This window comes from Dermacentor albipictus, unplaced genomic scaffold, assembly GCF_038994185.2.
Source record: "Dermacentor albipictus isolate Rhodes 1998 colony unplaced genomic scaffold, USDA_Dalb.pri_finalv2 scaffold_33, whole genome shotgun sequence".
Classification (NCBI taxonomy): Eukaryota; Metazoa; Arthropoda; class Arachnida; order Ixodida; family Ixodidae; genus Dermacentor; species Dermacentor albipictus.
Window position 1 is genome coordinate 1,860,613 of NW_027225587.1, and position 19,303 is coordinate 1,879,915.

Here is a 19,303-nt window from a genome sequence, read left to right on the forward strand (position 1 = left end):
GAATAAAAAAAAAACTTTATGAATCAAGATATAAGCTTGCCATACCATGGAAACACTTGAAACTCCTTTTGAGAAGCTTACTCATACGCGAACACATTATAGCAATTATTTTCAATTGTATACCCACAATTTGCGTCGTCACCATGTCAAGTTTCAAGGCAGATTTTTTTTTAGACTCCAGGAAGCCGTATGCTGAATTCTATCCATTGTTTACTGCATTGCATTTGATTTTCTATAACAAATAAAATCGAATTCTCCATTGATTGCACCGACGCTCACGTTATAATTATATGCTATTATTATTGACTAGTTTTTTATATATATTCTTGGACGGTGGGGGCTGCACTGGTGGCGTTCTACGAATTTGCGCCGCGTGTTTGTGCGGGTAAACTTAAGCGCACATTTTTTTTTTTGCGCGTTATGAAAACAATGCACTGCAGGTATTTTAATTAATGCAACGAGCTGTATGAAATATCAGTCAAGGGGTTGGAAACGTCGCTATAGAGAATCCCGACTATTTTCTTTTGCGTGTGTGTATTTGGAGTTGATGCAGTTTTTTATAATTACTTATTTTGGCTACATTGCGCCAATTGCGCTTCCATAGAATAAAGAAACGCGCGCTTGCCGACTCGATCGCAAGGGGACAGCCTCATCAACATCAATATCAGCAGCAATGGCGGATTTGCGCATGCCGTGGCGCTTGCAAAGTTTTCAATAGTTTTCGCCTTTTAAGTGATTCTTTTGCTATTTTAACGTGTGGAGGTTCATTGTACGTCTGTTTTTTCAAGTTTGGCATGTGTTTTAACACATGTGAAAGTGTAGTCTTTTCTTCTTCAGCGGATATATGTACAAGACCCCGTTCACCGTCTATCAGGTAAGATGTGTACGTATGCCACACGCAAGCGTAGTGCTTCATTAAGCCACAGTGCACTACAAAGTTAAGCATGAACGGTACACAAAATTCACAAGTTCGAAGTATTGCCAAGAACAACCATTGATTGGCGAAGTTCTCACAGGCGTTGCAGAAGTTGTTGGGCGCGGCAGTGCTGAACGTAGCGTTAGCGGCTTAAATCGTGTTTTTTTACTAGTAACAACGTGTCACTATTTCATATTATTAGCGGCGTCTCCAGGACACCAAATCGGTAACGGGGACACCAGAGCTAGAACCCGGACTGGTCCATGGGTTGGGGCTCGCCGAGGCCTGCGCGTGCTAGTAGTATATCTATAATGCCCGTAGGCTGTGTGTAAGTCGTACTTCCCGAATTTACTGACGCATTTTAAGATCAGCTGTCCGCTTTCGCAGACAAAAAAGCAGGAGTCGGGGTGGTCCGTGGGTTGGGGCAACATAACCTGCTTCCAGTTTGGGACCGCCCTGCTTCCAGTTTTGATCCCTCCGCTACCCCTTGGGTACCCTGCCGCCTCCTTGATTATAATCTAATGCTCTCCTGAGGCCTCTGTTTGCCGGTTACATGTGCCCTCCTGGAGCAGTACTTGTAAATGAATCCGATCTATCGTCGCAACGAAAAAAGCGCCCCGCGACTTCTACAACACCAGTCAGAACCTTGCCCATTGGTTTACCTATGTGTGGCCGCAAATACCTGAAACTCAATGCCAGTTCAACATATTTGTTGGCAAGGGTGTCAGGTCGTTGCTTTGTGTGGAATCGGCCTTTTCTCAATTCTTAAGAATTTAACTGGAATGCACCTGACCAGTGCTGCTCTGTGGTGCTTGCCACCAATCCCTTGGACAGGGAAGACATGAGTATCCCTGTGCATACACTTTATACGCAGTGGTGTGACCGCTTCCTTTGGGAAACTACCACGTTAGCGATATTGTGAGCGCAATGTGGCTTTCCTTCATCTTCCTCATCCGTACGTAGTGTGTCGCTTCTTCCTCGCCATAGCTCTAGCTCGGCAAGAATAAAGCGGTTCCTTAGAAGTGGTGAAGGTGCTGGGGTTCTGCATACCAAGGGCATATAAGGTAACAGTGCTTGTGCCTTTAATATGTCGCATTCGATCATTTTGAGACGTGGTGGTGTTCATGCGTTAGCACAATTCCAGGACATCCACAATGTAAGAGGTACATGATTCTCTAATTGTATACTCTCTCCAGGCCTTTCTCACAACCTCAGCACAAGTATTGGGAGCATAAAAAAACTGACAAAGCTGGTGCATGAATGTTGCCCGATCAGAAAGATCTGGCTCTTGGACCAAAGCCAATTTTTTTTTTTACATTGTAGAGGCAGACGGGCATGCTGTAAAGTTTCTAAGAACTGTCCCACCATTGCTGACTCTGTTGTACATTTATCAAACCACTTGATTCTCACCAAGCTCAAGCTATGGTGACAAAGACGCGCCACATGCTTTACAGTCACATATTGCACTCGCAATACATCTGTTATGCCAGTTTGCCGAAATGAGCATGCACAGTAGTGACGAATTCACTATGCGTGCACAGGGATTTGCCTTTCCTGTCCTATGGGCTGTTGGCAAGCATCACAATGCTACACTCGTCAGGCACACCTCAGCTTTCAGTATGTTTACATTCGGTTGCATGAACATGGAGGGAGTGCGTTCGCTGTAATCAATACCACACATTTTGCTAATGTAGGCTTGAGTGGCTTTCCCATGCCTCCACTAAATAGTCGGAATACTTCCATGTATGATAGAATGATGAGCATTTAACCTCCAGACATGCAGCAGTCTTTACACCACTGCAAGGCAGAAGCAGCCTTCTCACCATGTTCACGCTCAAATAAATCCCATTATTAAGGCATTTTATGGGCCTCCCAAACCGCCTGCACCACCTGAATGATGTCACTTGTTGTTGCACCTGGCTGTTCATTTCATTTGGCATCCTCTGTTTGCACATATTCGTTTCCAATACAAGAAAATTGCAGGGCTGGTTCGCAATCTTTTCTGTTTTCCTTATTTTTTTTATGGCCTTGTAAAACTGAGAAACGATAATGAAAAAAAGAAACAAAGGCTGCCTTCCTGTTCACCAGTGAAAGCATTGTTGCTTAGAAAGAGGCGCAGAAAAAGATGTATATGCATGTCGGACAGCCTGCACAAGGTTTTGTCTTTGTCTCTTCAAACATCGCGTACCTGCGTCAGTGGACTCGCTGTTCTGTAGCATTATCCCTGGCAGCGGAAGCACTGTCCCAGAGCTCTAAAGAGTCATCGGAAGCACAGTGCTAAACCTTCATCCTTGAAATGTGAAGAACGTCACTGGACAGGACGAGAGATGACAAGGTGAGACTGATTGGGGCAATGTTGTGGTGATGGGTGCCACCTGGTTGAGCGCACAGTATGGTCCCCTGTCCTGAGAAAAGCTTTTCTGGGAGCTCTACACAGTGGAAAGGGGACCAGAGAAGTACAAGCGCACCAGGGGAGAAATGAAAGTCTCATTGTGAAGCATGGTACTGTCATTTCTGGTTGCTTCATGATGCAGTAATGATAGTCGCAGCACAATATTTTCAATTTATTCTGGCAACTCACGATATGCAAGTGAATGCTGCTTACTCTGATCATGTGGCTGCGTTTCAGTGCTTGGATATTTAAGGCCACGTTGCAAAATGCACAAGAGATTTATAATCGACTTCGTGTACTCAGAAAATACAAGAACAGTTCTAATAGGACTGAAAAGACAGAGCATTCATGGCGTCGTTCAAGCTCAGTGTCCTTGAGCGTGCACAAGAACTAGTCTAACTGATGTTATGACTGGCCTGTGTGGTCAACGATTTGTGTCGCGCCACCAAAGCAACAGCGAAAGGCTGGACCCTTTAGATATGCCGAGCCGCCTGCAACCGTTGGAAAACGCCTAGGAGGCCCCAATAGCAATAAGACCTTATCATTTGTGCAGGCATTTTCGCCAGCTTACCCGCGGCTTGCACAACACCCTGATGTCTGCTTAGTCTCCACAGTGTTGTCTCCCTTCAGCAAGTGGGACGATTAAGCTTTGTGTGTGCATTCGTTCTTTCTCTGCGTCCTCGGCAGGGAAGATGCCAGCGTTGTGTGCGTGTGCGCATGTCAGTGCCTTTCCTTCTACTGAGCCAGTGGGGGTTAGAAAATTCGTTGAACACTTGCATGTATCGAGCGGCAGCTGCCAGCGTGCAGAGTGTTTTCTCTCTCCTTTTCTTGAGCGAGGGTATTCCAAACACTATAAAGGATGTCTTCGCTAATGGACTTCAGCCTTCAGTTTTTGAGCAAACTAGCATGTCTGTCGCTCACCATCGGGAAACTTGCAGAGTTGACCACTCCGTAACAATGTGAAGTAAACATTCATTGCTACTCGTTGAATTGTTGCCGTATCTCCTGCCTGGCCCCCTCGGCACTCATGAGCCGCTGCAAAATGCAGTCAGCGGCACGATCCGACAACCAATGGTAAGCTCCAGACCACCAAGCCCACGCTACTTCCACAGTCTTGGGTTCCCATCTTTAATACGGAGCAGCAGCAAAAAAAGAATTGACATCTGTGAATAAGGTATGCGGATGTGGGCTGCTTCCCTTGAACATAGGAGGCAAATGCCTTCAGGAAGTTCAGTTGCACTTTGTTATATGAAAAGGCGTCTCACCAAGATTGGAAGTTGCAAACCGACAAGTGCAGTGCATAGATCACACACTAACAATCCTGTCTCCAAATTATCAAAATTATGCACAGTGGGAAAACAGCTGAAATTTTAAACAAAAGCCATCATGGTCTCAACGAAGCCCTGCTTCAGCCAGAGTCAAGGTTACATGCACAAATGTCTCTATGTAAAACGTGCTGCCTGCAATATCACCAACCATGGCACGTGACTTTCGTAAGCCAACCAATGTTAAATGCCATCCCTGGATGTGTGCCCCACAGCAAAAAAGGAAGAGAAGAAAAAAAGGAAAGAAAAGACGGCTCGTCATGCGAGTGTGACGTGAACCCTTGGCTCCGTCATGGGGGAAGATGAAGAAGGAAGATCACTTGGAGGCAAAGGGGTTGAGTGCCGTCACTTTTAGCACTCGCCTCCTGGCAGCGTGAAACTGCAACATTTCAATTTCTTCCATTTCCTTTAATAATGAACTAATTAGAAATATTTGTTTGAGGAAATGCTCCCTTGACGGCATCTTACAACTTCCAATGTACCTATAACTAAAATTTGCCATGGTGCTTAATGAGAGGGGCTTTTCAGCCCAAATTAGATCCTGCAGACTATAGTACAGTATGGAAAATATGGTACATGGAACTGTAAAATTTAATTTTCCACAGCAATTTCTATCTGTGCAGTTGGAGTTGGCTTTGTCATAGCATAGATATGAGGACCGTGAAACAACCTTTATTCCCTAAAGATCCTGTCCTGTAGTATATTTGAGCATTTACATAAAGGCATGGAGACCCTCAGTGTGTTGCAATCTAAGTGGCAGCATATAGGTGGTGTGTGCTGCCTGTAGAGATGCCACTGTAAGCCATCTATGTATTGGCGGATTTCTGAATTGTGGATGGGAGAAGGCTCATGGCTGTTCTGCCTTTGCACCAAGCACTGCAGAGCACAGTGCTACAATTTTCTGTTTGTGCAGTTCGAAGAAAATTATTCCTGCAGTGGCAGTCACTACACAGAAAATGCACCCTACGAGAGTGGACAGAGTTCCAATGTGACTGTGGTTTGAAATGGTCCAGCCCCTGTGTATACAAGCACCGATTTTCCCAGACAAGTGTGACAGTGCCTGGCTTTGAATGCAGTGTGCTGCTTCATAAATATTGCAGTTGCCCAGCACTAAGCTGCCTGGATTATGTGGTTGCCATAATGACTTCTCTGTACCCGTGGGACAAATATTTGCACTCGAAATAGCGACAGCAGCCATGCATTTCCTGCTGACATAGAATTAGGTTCCACAATGTCATCTGATGTATGCACATGCTGTGATGTGGTTGGTGTGGCCATGCTCTTTTTTCCTCCCTTCAAGTATGCTGGTAAACTGCCACTAGTTACAGATGTCTGCAAGGAGCGCACACTGTGTGAGTGCTGCACATGAATTGAAATTACGATCACCACAGTGATGATAAAGGACACATTGAAAGGTAATCTGACAACACTTATCAAGACTGTCTAGTACAAGTTTTCTGTGAGAGATTTCCTCAGGGTTGACAAAAACCATCTTAGGGACCATTTAATGGGGTGTTACCGCCCACATTATGAGATGGAAGAAAAGGAAGCCATTAGGATTTCTCTGGTGGTGCAAGGTGCTCAAATAGATGGCTTTGAATTGCAGTAGACATAAATATTATCATTCTTTCTGTCTGGGCACATAACTTCTTTGCCAACCTCTCTGTCATCTCTGTAGCACATTAATTTAGGATAGTAACTCCACTCTGACGCAGGAGATGAAAGTGCATGCCAGACATGCTGACCACACTGACTTGGAGAGTGCCGCTTTCTTAAATGTGGCAAAAGTCTGTGTTTTGGGCGAAATAAGAGCTCATAGGCAATTTTTATCTGTGATAAACAGAAATATGTGCTGCCAGTGGTCAGACGTCATTGAGGTCGAGCTTCTCAAGCAAGTAGATGCCATCGAGAAGACCAAAGAAGCCAGTGATTAGCCATTATGCGCAGCAGCTTCAGATGGCAAACTCCAGCTGGGGTTTCTCTGCACAAGGTCACCAAGTGGCATTCCTAAGTAACAGATATTTTTTACCCTAAACTGCTACCCTAGAGTGGCTGGAACATGCACCGTTCGTTCCAAGCATGCAGCTGTTATCAAAGCTTAGTTTAGTCAATTATTGAGGCTTAAGATGGTTTTAATGAATGTACATTAGGAAACAATTGCAAAAGAATGTAAAAAAAATTTGAATTGTGTTGACTCTTTGGTGGCATACTGTTGCTATTCCTGAAGTTACGTCCTCAAATGACTTATGCTCCAGGTATTTGAGTAAAAACTATGGGTGTGGAAATATCAATTTTTTAATTTCAAAGCTAATTCGAATAATGAAACCTAAGTGCAAAGCGAATATTTTTCGAATATGAATACTATTGGTATTGCAAAAATCCATTTGCACCTCTGGTTTTCACCAACCAGAGGTGCAAAATAGTTATACTACATAGACTGCATAGCAAATAATGTACAGGGATATTGTTTCGTGGTTTACAAAATTCTCTAATACAACACTTTTGTTTGACAATGTCATAATTGTAGTTACTTAATGTTTCATGAAGCAAGGACAACAGCTCAACATGTTCGAAGAGCAATGACACCTAGTGCATGTCACCATCGATTCAGACATCAAGAAGAGCTGCTTAAGTGTCTGGTATCAGCAGGTCGCTCTTCGCAAGCCGAGCCAACAGTGGGCACCACGCTTACACCATCGCTCAAACGGATCTTCTTTTTGGACCAAAATGTCATCATGCAAATATCTTTAAACCTGCGATTGTGGTAGTGAAAATTTCTGCCACGAGTGAAAATTTCTGCTGGTTGATAAGCTCATCAGAGTCTTTCCACAGTGCTGATGTGGAAGTGGCCCGTTCAGAAGCTTTTGTTGTTGAATGCATACTTCGGTTCCTTGGTGATGAAATTACCCTTCCTTTCTCTAAATCCAAGGGCGAGATCTCGCATTCTGAATGTTTGCTTGCGCTCTCACTATTCGCCTTCACTGTGCTTTCGTCAGCGGTCGTCTGCTTGGTGAAGCGGGAGCGCCAATTGAACACTGCCTACTCACTGATGTAGGAGGTGAAGCAAACATTCAGAAAGTTAGAAGCTGGTGCAATTTCATCCCAGGTTGTTAATCCAGTTTGACATTGAAGCATCCTGGTAGTATTAAAGTACTTTAGAATGAGGTTCCAGAAGCATTGCCAAGTTTGCCACTTGGTGAAATTTGTAGTTTCGAACAATTTAGGCTCTTGGCGAGATTAGCAGTGAACACAGAGGTTTTCACATGGCGATTGGTGTTGTCCAAATGCATGAAGAGGTCACAGTATAGGTACTTAAGCTAGTGTCGGGTAACCATAAGCACCCGCAGGGGCCCCGTGACAGTGTCTCCTTTAACTTCAGATATGCTTCACTGCATGATGATAAATATGCTTCGCCGCATAACACGACTCTGCTGCAGCAAAGGTGACTTAAACCGACAACAGCCGAGAAGGTGCAAATAGCACTGCACTGCCAGGTTCTTGCTGTTGGCCTTATTTTTCTTCTTTTCACAGTGTCCTTACTGTAAGTGCACTCCAGAGTTACAATGCAGGAATATGCATGTGTGCACAAGCTTTCTTTCAAGAGTAACTCACGATCATAAGTTACGTCATCATGGTTTCGTACTATGTTACGGCATCATAAGCGAGACATAATAAAGGGGGCCTCAAAGGCTGCGGGAGAGACTAATCTTTTGTGCGAGATTGTGCTATCCTTGCTGCACGCAGTGCAATATTATACGACTCTCATGTGTATGGTGGCATTGTCGATTATGAATGTTTCCTTACTGCGTTAAAAAAATGTGTAGTGCATCTTTCAGATAATAATGGCATTATAGCTTCAGAGTTGTTCCAAGTTTTGGGGACTTGTTCACTAAAAGTACATTATTAGAAAAGCTTTAGAATGTCTAGGTCATAATTGCATTTGAAGAACTGTAAGTCTTCCTATACATAGCAATTAGTAGCTTACTGTGCGATGTTGAAGGTGGTTTTTATTCATAGGCCCTACGCAGAGAGCAGCAACACAATGCCTGGCATGTGACCAGGGTTCGTAACAGTGTTTGCATTTCCAGTGCTCGTAACTGATTCAAGTATTAATGCATAAATTTGCTTTATGAATTCTTTGTAGACAGAAGGTGCTTGAATATTGGTTGCATGAAATGCGCCAATACACACTGTATACGTATAGGGTGTCTTTTATTACCATACAGATTTTCTTGTTTTCAAGTTATGAGCGCGGAAAATGTGGCATTCTTGCAGAGGAATTCCTCTAATGCACTCTCATTTCTTACAAATCTTGAAAGTTGCACCTAATTCAAGATATTCATCATTGAATTTCACTGGTAAATCGAGGTAATATTGGAACTGAGTGTGCTGGGAGTGCAGAAAAGAAGGTCCCGCTATCTCATCAGATGGAAACATCTTGGCCAGTCATTGTAGCTGCTGATACGACACACTTTGCCTGGCAAGCATGTGCGTCAGTGTGCCATGTCAGGCTATCATTTAAGCTTTGTCCCACACTTCTTGACAGGGCACTGCCGCCTGATGTGGAGGAGGATGCACCAAGTTTTGATTATAATGAATATCTCAAAATAAGTGCAATTTTCGAGATTTAGAAAAAGAAAGGTTGTGCGTTCACATGCGACTGCCTCCAAATATGCCATTTAGAAGGCTGCCGTCAAGTTACTAATAAAGAAGCGACTGAATTTTTCAAAATTAATTTTCTGAAACTCGCATTATTAGCAGCATAGTGTGTCCACCTCACCTAGAAACTCCTTTGCAAAAATGCCGGGCTCTCCGTGCTCAAAACTTTTTGCTAAATATCTGCATGGTTAAAAAAAAGTAGATATGCACAATTGTTTATGCATGAAAGTCGTACACTATCACTTTTCAAGATTTTTGCCCTTCTATGCAACACCAGAAAAATTGGAAATAGAAGCTTCAGGTGACCTGTCTGATTTGTTGCAAGTTGCATGGCCATATTATTGTTTTAATTTTTCGCTATTACCTTTTACTGTGATGTCGCCACTGCAGCAGCTCGATCTCGATGGCTGTGGCTTTTCATTCCAGGTCACAAAGCTGCACCCAGGTAGAGGCAGATTCCAAAAATGCTTGTGTACTTAAGTATAGCTGCACATTACAGAATCCGAGGCCCTCAACAATCATCCGTAGCTCACGAGTTATATTTTATTGGGATTGAAGAGCAACGTTTGTGCTATATCCCTTTATTTCAGACGAAATAATGTGCATGCAAAATTATATCTTCATTACTTTACACCATAGTACCAATATCTGTCGTGCGTTGATTTTTGATGTCTTTGCATTTGCTATAGCAAGGATTTTTAAACATCAGCCACACAAGAGAAAATAAATGGTCAAAGAACCAAGAAATGGTGTGTAGCAGCTCCCTTCTTTTTTTAATTGGTGGCAAGTTTTGCACTCGTTGTGTACTTCAATAGAAGTGTTACCTTCCTGCTTTGGAACTTTGTGGTTTTGTTCTGCCAGCTGCTTGACCAAAACAAGCAAAATGTACTTCGGATATTCCACAATTCTGTATGCATTTGGTACAATAAAATTTGTTTCAAGAATGGACAAATGCAGTGATGGTTGTATTGAAAACTGCAACATGCCGATTTTAGTTTCATGCTTCATTAATTTTCCCAGAGCCCCAAAGAAAGCATGCGAGGTTTGAAAATATATCATGCGACGAAGTGCTGGCCTGCCATGATATTAGTGCACTCGGTCTAGAGAACTGATTGATGCTGCACATACATTGAACATGGTGGCCATGACCATCCCTCATGAATTGGCATTCCCTGCCTAAACCACCTCACCAACACAGCTGTTGAGGCTTCCAAGAATTTCTATGCACTATAAGTATCGCCCTACTGAAATTACTCCATTTGTTTGCTGACAATTGTCTTGACAAAAGTGAAAGCCGAATCAGTTGTGTTCGATCAGTTTTATTTACATACAACCTATTATAATGTGGACCTTTCTTCCCCTCTTCAACTGTTCCACAGCTGCTGCTGCCATCTTGCATGCCACATCGAGGAGGGGGCGGGGGCAATGTACATGGCAGGTGCATGGGAGGATTTTCCAAGGAACTCTGGAAAGCTGTAATCAAATTGTGGGCAAAGTTTAAAAAGTCTTAAATACAAAAAGGGTGAAGAGTATTGTAACCTTGTACATGATCACACCACATGTTTCAGCTGCAGCTGTAAGTGCCTTGTCTCAACCAAGCTACAGTTCTTGCAATGTTCCACTTTGTGATACTCAGTATGAATTGATAAGACTAGCTGCTATTCTAGTGGTTGTGCAGGCCACAAGGGAACAGTGCCTGGCCTTTGTGCTCGTATGTGTACATTTCTCTCTTTCGGTCTCGCCCAAGTCACACCAAAATGTTATCCACAAGTGTCGTGCCAAAAAGGCCTGGCAACATCTTGTATTAAGCCGTTTGACCCATTTTATTGCACTGATGCACACGGTGCAACCAAATGTAGGAAATGACATCGCCTAGGTGATTAGTAAATTACCCTTCTAAAATACCACAAGAGCAACTTTGCTGTGGCAAGAGCCTTAGCAAAAACATAAGAGACACAAAAATGAAGGAAAAGCGACACCTTCAAGTTCCCGCACCAACTCACCGTGACAAGCACAGATTTTGACAGTGTCTGCTTAAGCTTAGTTATTTGGAGATACATGCAGTTGAATGCTTTTACGAGCATTGAGATGCCCCACTATGCTAGCTTGCCTTTTATGGCTATAGAAAGTTGTATACTGCCACAAGTCTGCCTATTCCGATTAGAATCTATAGTGAAGCTGCTTTGAGCAACAGGTGGTGTTCTATTTCAGCGCTAATGATACATTGAGAGTAGTGTGCCTGGAAGGAATAGAAAAAAGCATTGCAGAAGCTGCAGTACTTTGTGCTCGCTGAATGATCACACGAGAAGGTAAAGATGCCATCAGAAAGCATCTTTCGTATGGAGTCTCTTTAAAAGAAAAACACTACAACTAGACATGGTGACAGTTGTGGGCAAACTAAAATATAATGATAGTTCAAGGTGTGGTATGGCATGTTTATGCTATTTCTAAAAAAATAAACACGGCAAGTGTGTCCATGCCAACAATTGACACAGGATGTGCAGATGCAAAACTGCAATACAGCACCACGCCGTCAAAACGACAGTATGCAAGTGGTGGTCCAGCATCAAAACTTCAATGTCCCTACACTGCAACACTGGGAGGCCATGCTGCGTGACAGAAGCCTGGGTGGCCAGCAGGCACTGCTCTGTCGGGCACAGGACGTGGCAGCAACTATTTCTCCTAAGGATTCAATGAACGGATTTCTCTACCTCACCCACCATGCGATGCACCATGTGAGGGAATGACAGTGCCACTACTCTCACAGGATATGGATGGTGCACAACACCACCTTGAGCATCGGAGCGCACGTCTGCCTGTGAGCTCTGTGTACTACAAACACAAGTGGTGCATGCAAGGTAACATTTAACACATCACTGCCAAATGTCATCAATGAACAGAAGCAGCAAAGAAAGCTGCTTACATAATTTTCACAGTGTGTCGGAACTGCATATTTTTTACATCCTGTCTGCATGCCGCATTGTTCATCACTGCTAAAAAGTGCATAGTTGCATGGTACTTTTTTTCGACTTTGTGCACTTTCTTTTGTCTTGAAAAAATAAAGCAGATGTCTCTCAATGAGCCGTAAGTACTAAAGTTGCTCAAAAGGGTAGTTTACTGAATTGATTGCATTTGAGTACTGCAGGCCTAGTTTCTTTCGGTCTTTCTCTTTTAAAGCCTCGGCACAAGTTAGCTGAAACACCCTGTATACTGGACAGCTTGCCTGGCTGCCCGCACCACCGCACCATCGTAGCACCGGTCATCCATCCTTATCGCGCACACGCCAGCGTCGTCTGGTGTTCCAATTGGCTGCAGCAAAGCGGACAGCTCTGGCGGGCAGGAAAAAAGTGGTCCGCGAGCGATCGGGCTTGCTGCCTCGTTTAACGCCTGCTTTTATACGCCTGGCCAAGAGCTTTGCCCGGTTTAGCCGCTCCGTCTTCAGTATGAACGTGCCTTTAGAGTAAAAAATCAACAGCTTACGCTTCCACATTTTTTGCTTGGTAGCTACATTCAATTTGCTTGCTCCCCGTCTTTTAGATGTCTAGGCTCCTCACATTTTAACGTGGCTGAATAGTGCACAAATCAGAAACGAGAGTTTCTGTGGCCTAGCCTTCTCACACTTGCAAGGATACCATCCAAAATTGACCTATTTTTCTTATGAGGTGCCCACTGATTATGAGGATGCTGACATCGAAGGATCTCGAGTGGTTCTCTAGCATTTTGGTGACAAACGGAATACAGTAAATGCCGAGCTACAACTGACTTGATATCTGTCAGCACCAATGAACGCAGTAGTTAGTATTCTCACTAAATTCAGAATCCAGCCCAACAGCAGATGGACACCAGTGGTTTGAATCCCCCGTGTTGGCAAATTTAACTGGCTGAAATCAAGCATTTAAAAGACACGCACTTAGTTCCATCCCTTCAATCTGTGAGCATAATGAAGATCAAAGGTCAGGTTATGTGGCTGCAGCACCTTCTGTTCATGCAGCATACCTTGTGTGCAAGCCACATCTATTTACAACAGAAACAGCGCTTTTCCACCCGTGAGCAAATGTTTGGAGTTAAAATATGGTAGAATTTTTTATCCAGCCAACGCGTGCACGCTGAAATCCAAGTGGTACAGCCAATATGTGCCTGTTTAATCACTGCAATGCATTGAGACACTTCCGACAACGCACGGCTGTACCAGAAAAGGTTTTAATTTTTTTCACTAATGCTATGTACTTATGAACTTTTATGAATGTACCTGCAGCTTTCGCAGGCTTTCGAGTAGCTCGAGCGTAAAGTGGCCTGTGTGTTATTGCTATTCAGCCGGAGTGCAATAGGAGCCATTCAAATGAGTAAAACATGAAGTCAATGTGCACACAAAGACTACATGTACCCTTGCATGACTTCATGCTACAGGTAGCTAACAGCTTCCAATTCACAGTTCTTGTAATATGCTTGTGGCAGCCATCTACAGTGATCTATTTGATTTAACGGGGATGTGTATGATGGCTGAAAAAGAGAAAATATGCTAGGAAATATATTAACACCGATGGATGCAATATATCCTTTCCGGTAGAGTTTTGCACAGAAAAGTTAGCAGATTCCATGCATATGTGAAAATCGGTTATAAGTGAAGCCTTTGTAATGTTCAGTAAAATGCAACCACTCGTTCACTTCTATAACTCTGCACACAATGCATGACCTGGTCTCGTTTAGTTCATTTTTGTCCATACTCGGTTGCTTTCGATGCTGACTTTCCAACTTCTCTGTGGCTGACTTCTTAAATTTCCTGTTGTATACTTAATTTCTTGCCTCTTGTTCTACGTGTCTACCCAGTGGTACATGTTGAGCTGCACTTAACAGGTAATCCAAGTTGCCATTTGGACACATGCCAAGCAGCACATATCCAGTGCCATCTAATAATTTGATCACCTGTTTTGGTAGCTGTGGGCACGAGAAATTTAGACACCTAACCGCACCAAAATTCAGCTATTATGAAAACGCGGAATTTCGATCAAAAGAGTCCATTTGCCGCTGTGGTGGTTTGAAGGACGGCGACAGAATAAACCAAACATTGTAGAAAGGGAAGTAAACAATCTGCGCAACCGCTCTATCGCGTGTTTGACAAAGAAATTGACGAAAAAATGTGCTTAACGTGATTCAGAAACATGTCTACACAGGAACGTTCAATGGTAGAAATTACACTTCACCGCTACAGAGTAGCGAAGTTGCCCTGAATAGTGGGACCAATATTTTCCGACCGCCCAACAAAGGGTGAAGTGCGCACAGTATGTACGGCAACACTTGCTTTGTTCACCGCAGTAATGCCACCCTGTAATGGAGACAACTACGACAAACGGTCCGCATTTCTTCAGCAGCGAGGAAAAGTGACATTTTTTTACCGAGTCAGAAATAAGCCAAGCGTGTTCCTGACGGTATGTAACGGCATGCCGCTGGAAAAAAGGGGTCCATACCTCGGGGTTCAAATTCCGCAGACACGGCATGCGCTTCAGCGTAGCCGTCAATTTGCGGTTGAGCAAGCGACGTTTTTGCGTTTTCTGTTCCGCATCAGCATCTTCTAGCCAGCGAGAGAGCACCTTGAAAACCAGCACGACGGGCGCCGTCTCGCTGAACAATCAAGGCCTAAAATTTAAAAGAAAACACAACTATTAGCGCTTATTGTTTCAAATTCTGTGATTTCAGTAGACTTACCTTGATGTTGTTGCATATTTCTTGTAGATCCATGTTGCTTTCACGGTCATTTCCGCCAACATAAAGAACGGCGAAATCGACACGCTCGAAGCGCATCCTGGAGACAGCCCACGCCAGCCACACTGAATTGTAGCCAGCAAAACTGAATGTGCAGTCTTTAATAGACTGAATTAGGCGCAGGCGCGACCTATTAAAGAATTTAACCTGACTCGCCGACAATGACGCCGCGCAAGGACGGCATGAGTGAACACGATCCAGCGAGGCGTAACAAGACCACGCGAACGAACCTACGTGAGCCGGCAGAAACCACAGGGATTTAGCAGCAGCACCTAGCAGCGTCTTTCCCTAGGCTTACAAGTACCTATCTGGGGGCAGGGAGTACGGCACTGGCCCACGTCACATCCGGTTTGCCTCTAAACCGGGTACAGCCGGCCTGCGGGGATACGCTTCTCAAAGCGAGAAGGAAAAAGAAAAAAAAACGACGGGAAGAGTGGCGCACTTTTCAAGAGGCAGCGACAACATCCCAGTGGCTCGCTGGCACCGATGATGTTGTCGATTTCTCTGTGCAACCGACGAATTATTTGTTTCGAGAAAGAAATCGACGCCGGAATTCACTTTCTGTCATTTCTTCAAACGCGTTTCGCAAACGTGCCATTCTGCAGCCGCAAAGGTCGCCTGTTGGATCCAATCCAATCCACCAGACGCGCCATGCGAAGCCGTATGATCGCTCCAAACTTCTCAACTCCCGTCGCGTTCGGACGAAATGCTCGGTGGGCGGATGATTGACCGGAGCGTGTCGTCATTTTGACGTCACCAAAAACGGGGCGGCGCCCCGCGGCTGCCGACGTCGGCGCGGAGTAGGCCAATCGCGCTCGCCGGTAACCGAACGAACGCGCCGAACAACCATCTCCGATCGCACCCCAGGTCACACTTTTGACTCTTGCGATAGTGGGAATACTAACAATATGGGTTCACTGAAAACGCTGAAACGTCATCGAAATGCATTAGCAACCATCCTGTCGTTTCTAGGCCGACGCGTCTCGTTCGATCTACGGAGGCTGGACACTCAACGCCTGACGCTCCACGCTCGGCTCCAGGAGCTGAGAATTAGCCGCTTGGATGGCAGACTGCGCTCGGAGGAAAACTACTGCAGACTATATACGAACGCTTGCGACTGTTAGCGGTCATTGCTCTTGGAGTTTTTCCACTGTGGCTATCCCTTCACTAGTCTTCTTAGCGCTTTCTCTTTTTTCTTTTGCTTATCCTTCCCTAGATTTTCCTCTAGTCGGTATCACAGTGCAAAAGCAGGATCTCAAATGAATCGTTTCGAAGTGAACAGACTTTGAAATATGCTAAGGATATTTTTTGTTGAATTTCCATTTTCTGCCGTCCCGTGAAACCTAAATAATAAGCAATAAAATGTTCTTTTCTCTTGAGACATATCTAAGTTCCTCGTTTTTGATATCTGTTAGAGAAAAGATTTGGTTGTGATTTATAAAATATTGCGTTAGAAAAGTAAACGCAAGCGCAGCAAAAGTTTATGGTCTATTTACGCATATACAATCAAGGGAAATGTAGCATGTCTTTACTGTCACGTAGAAGCGATAGTGAAGAACAAAGACAATTCCAAAATTGTGAGTCGTAAATCTAACACCATATTTCACGCACTTATCCTCTGAAAAAGAAGTAACGCTCAAAGCCCAACGCCCAGTTTCGCTTTTACTGCGGAGCTCTTTATGGCTACAGTTCCGTGCATTGGCTACAGTTCCGAGCACGTACGACCGTGTCGGGCGATGATTCTTTCGGCCTGGTCTGTACCGATCTGTCCACCACTACGTCGCTTCTTGCGAGTTATGTCAACACCAGAAGAAACTATTTCTGCTAAGTACTGGTTTACTCCTATCTCTTGGCGTTCCTACCGAACCCTTCTATCGCGTTGGTGTAGACTTCTTGGTACCTTTCCCCACATCTGGCTGATACAACAACTGAATTGCCGTCCCAACTGATCATACAAGTTTGTTCGCGTTCACCAGAGCCCTTCCAACAGATGTAGCCTACTTCCTGTTGCAGAACATCATTGTTCACCACGGCGCTCCTCGTCGACTTCTTACTAACAGGAGTCGTTCCTTCCTCTCTACATATCTGGACTACTTGTTGCGCTCCTGTTCTACCAAACACAAATTTAGTACACCATAGCATCCTCAGACGAACGGTCTTACGGACCGGCTTATTCGAACAATAACGGCAAAACTCTCCATGTGTGTTTCTGATAACCATCGTGATTAGGATACTGCTTTCACTTTTGTCACATTCGCGTACAATTCATCAAGCCAGGTTACTCGCCATAATATTACTTGGACGGCGAGATCCGGTATTGTTTTTTATAACAATACTGCCAACCACTCAAGAGTCCGTGTCTCAGTATAGATGTGAGGTCATTGCTCGAGCCCAAGAAACACGCCAATTTGCTCACCGTCGCCTTTGTGCTTTTCAGAACAAGCGGAAAAGCATTTGCTACAGTCGTCACCGGGACGCCGATGATTTTCCGGGGATTTTGTCCCTGTGTGATCTCCCACCCGCCGCTTCGGCCTCTCGAAAAAAACTAATGTCCCACTACTCCGGCCCTTACCGGCTCGTCTGTCAGGTAACTGACGTAACCTACGAGATGTCTCCGGTCGCACCTATTACTTTCTCCATCGAGACTTCCCATCACGTCATTCAGGTCAGCCGCCGAAAACGCTACCAGTTCTTTTCTGCCTGAAAAGCAGTGGGACGGCGCTTCCACGCCAAGTGGAAATATGTTGCGAACTCTGCACCACCCTGAGGAAGGTGAGCACGAGCTTAGGTCTGAAGAAGTGAACGCTTCAATGACTAGCCTGCTGTATGCTTGGCCTTGTCAATTACGTTAAATTACTGCGCATTCTGTAAATAAAAAATAAATTAAATTATGGGGTTTCACGTGCCAAAACAACGATCTGATTATGAGGCACGGAGTAGTGGGGGAATCCGGAACATTTTGGCCACCCGAGTTTCTTTAACGTTCACCTAAATCTAAGTACACGGGTGTCTTCGCATTCCGCCCCCATCGAGGTGCGCCCAGCACAATGTAAATACGCTACCCGTCTTGCTTCTTCTCTCAGCAAAAATATTATTGTAAACCGAACTAAACGGGAAGCTTTAGCTTCTGCATGGGAAATGAGCAATACTTCCTTCTGACAGCGACTCGAACGCAATTCCTGAGTTATGTTGAACTTAGAAGTAACATTTAAAATGAGATTTCAGTAAGCGAATATTCATCTAGCTTCCGCTTTTTTAAATTCTAAAAAATGCGAAATTTCAAGAATTAATGCTTGAAGTATACGACTCTATCTCAGTAACTAAAAACGATATCAAAATTCTGTATGCTGCACCTAATATTTGATTTATAGCGGACAGAAATGATATATTGTATGCCACCCTGAAATACAAAACTAACTCCTGAATATGGCATTCGAAAAATCTTCACAAGCGTTGTAACAACTTCACATAAGTTATAAATTCATACATCAAATTTATTCCCATTGACATGTTCCAAGTGATGCAATGTATAGAGATGCGATATCAGTTTTTGATGCGAACTAACGGATTTGTAAACTTCGTACTTCTATTCTTTTTTCATATTTATCCATTTCTGATAATTCTTGTCAATAATGTCACAGCCAAAATCAAAATCATTATTGCAGCGATGACTGTTATCTAACGTTCTGTCTTGAATGCAACAATTCTCATTCAGGTCGGTTGAGCGGTTGAGAGATTTTCTCATAAAATCGTTCATGTGTTTTACATGTATTTGAGCAGCGGGCATCGAAGAAAGGCCCGAGCTAAAGCTTCCTCTTGCATCACACCGGTTCTATAGAAAACCCACGAAACATAACGCTGACTATATGGAAGCCCGCTGCCGCAGTGGTTCGCAAATAATAAGAAAAAAGAAACAGCGAAGAAAGGAAATCTAACGGAAGCTTTGCGGGAGCCGTTATCTCGGCCAGACATTTTCCCCAAAATGGCGATGAGCTGTCTGGCAAAGAGTCAAGCAATATCATCGATGCATTGCCAGTCGGGCAAGTATCAGGTTGTCTTCAAGATAAGACTGATACATGAGCGCGTTCGTACCGACGTGAACCAACAGTCTCAGGGTGTGCTCCTGTTCATGTTTTCCTTAGTTTTGCGTCATGGCATACGTCACGGCGCGAATTTCAAATCTTTAAGCTCGATACGCCACGTGGCAGCGAAAAAAGAAACTAAAAGCATGTCCACAATTCTTGGGTATGC

General features: G+C 44.1%; 2 long non-coding RNA genes across 2 annotated transcripts; one reads left to right on the forward strand and one right to left on the reverse strand.

The window, feature by feature from the left end:
* The first annotated feature begins 681 nt into the window (after positions 1-681).
* Positions 682-9,477, forward strand: LOC139052776 (uncharacterized). Its single transcript, XR_011510054.1, has 2 exons — positions 682-874; positions 7,181-9,477. It is a non-coding gene; the product is annotated as an uncharacterized lncRNA (long non-coding RNA).
* Positions 9,478-10,593: 1,116 nt separating this feature from the next.
* On the reverse strand, positions 10,594-15,376 carry LOC139052775 (uncharacterized). The gene is made up of 3 exons (XR_011510053.1): positions 14,996-15,376; positions 14,758-14,926; positions 10,594-10,765 (listed from the first exon to the last, which is right to left on the reverse strand). It is a non-coding gene; the product is annotated as an uncharacterized lncRNA (long non-coding RNA).
* Between the last annotated feature and the right edge of the window lie 3,927 nt (positions 15,377-19,303).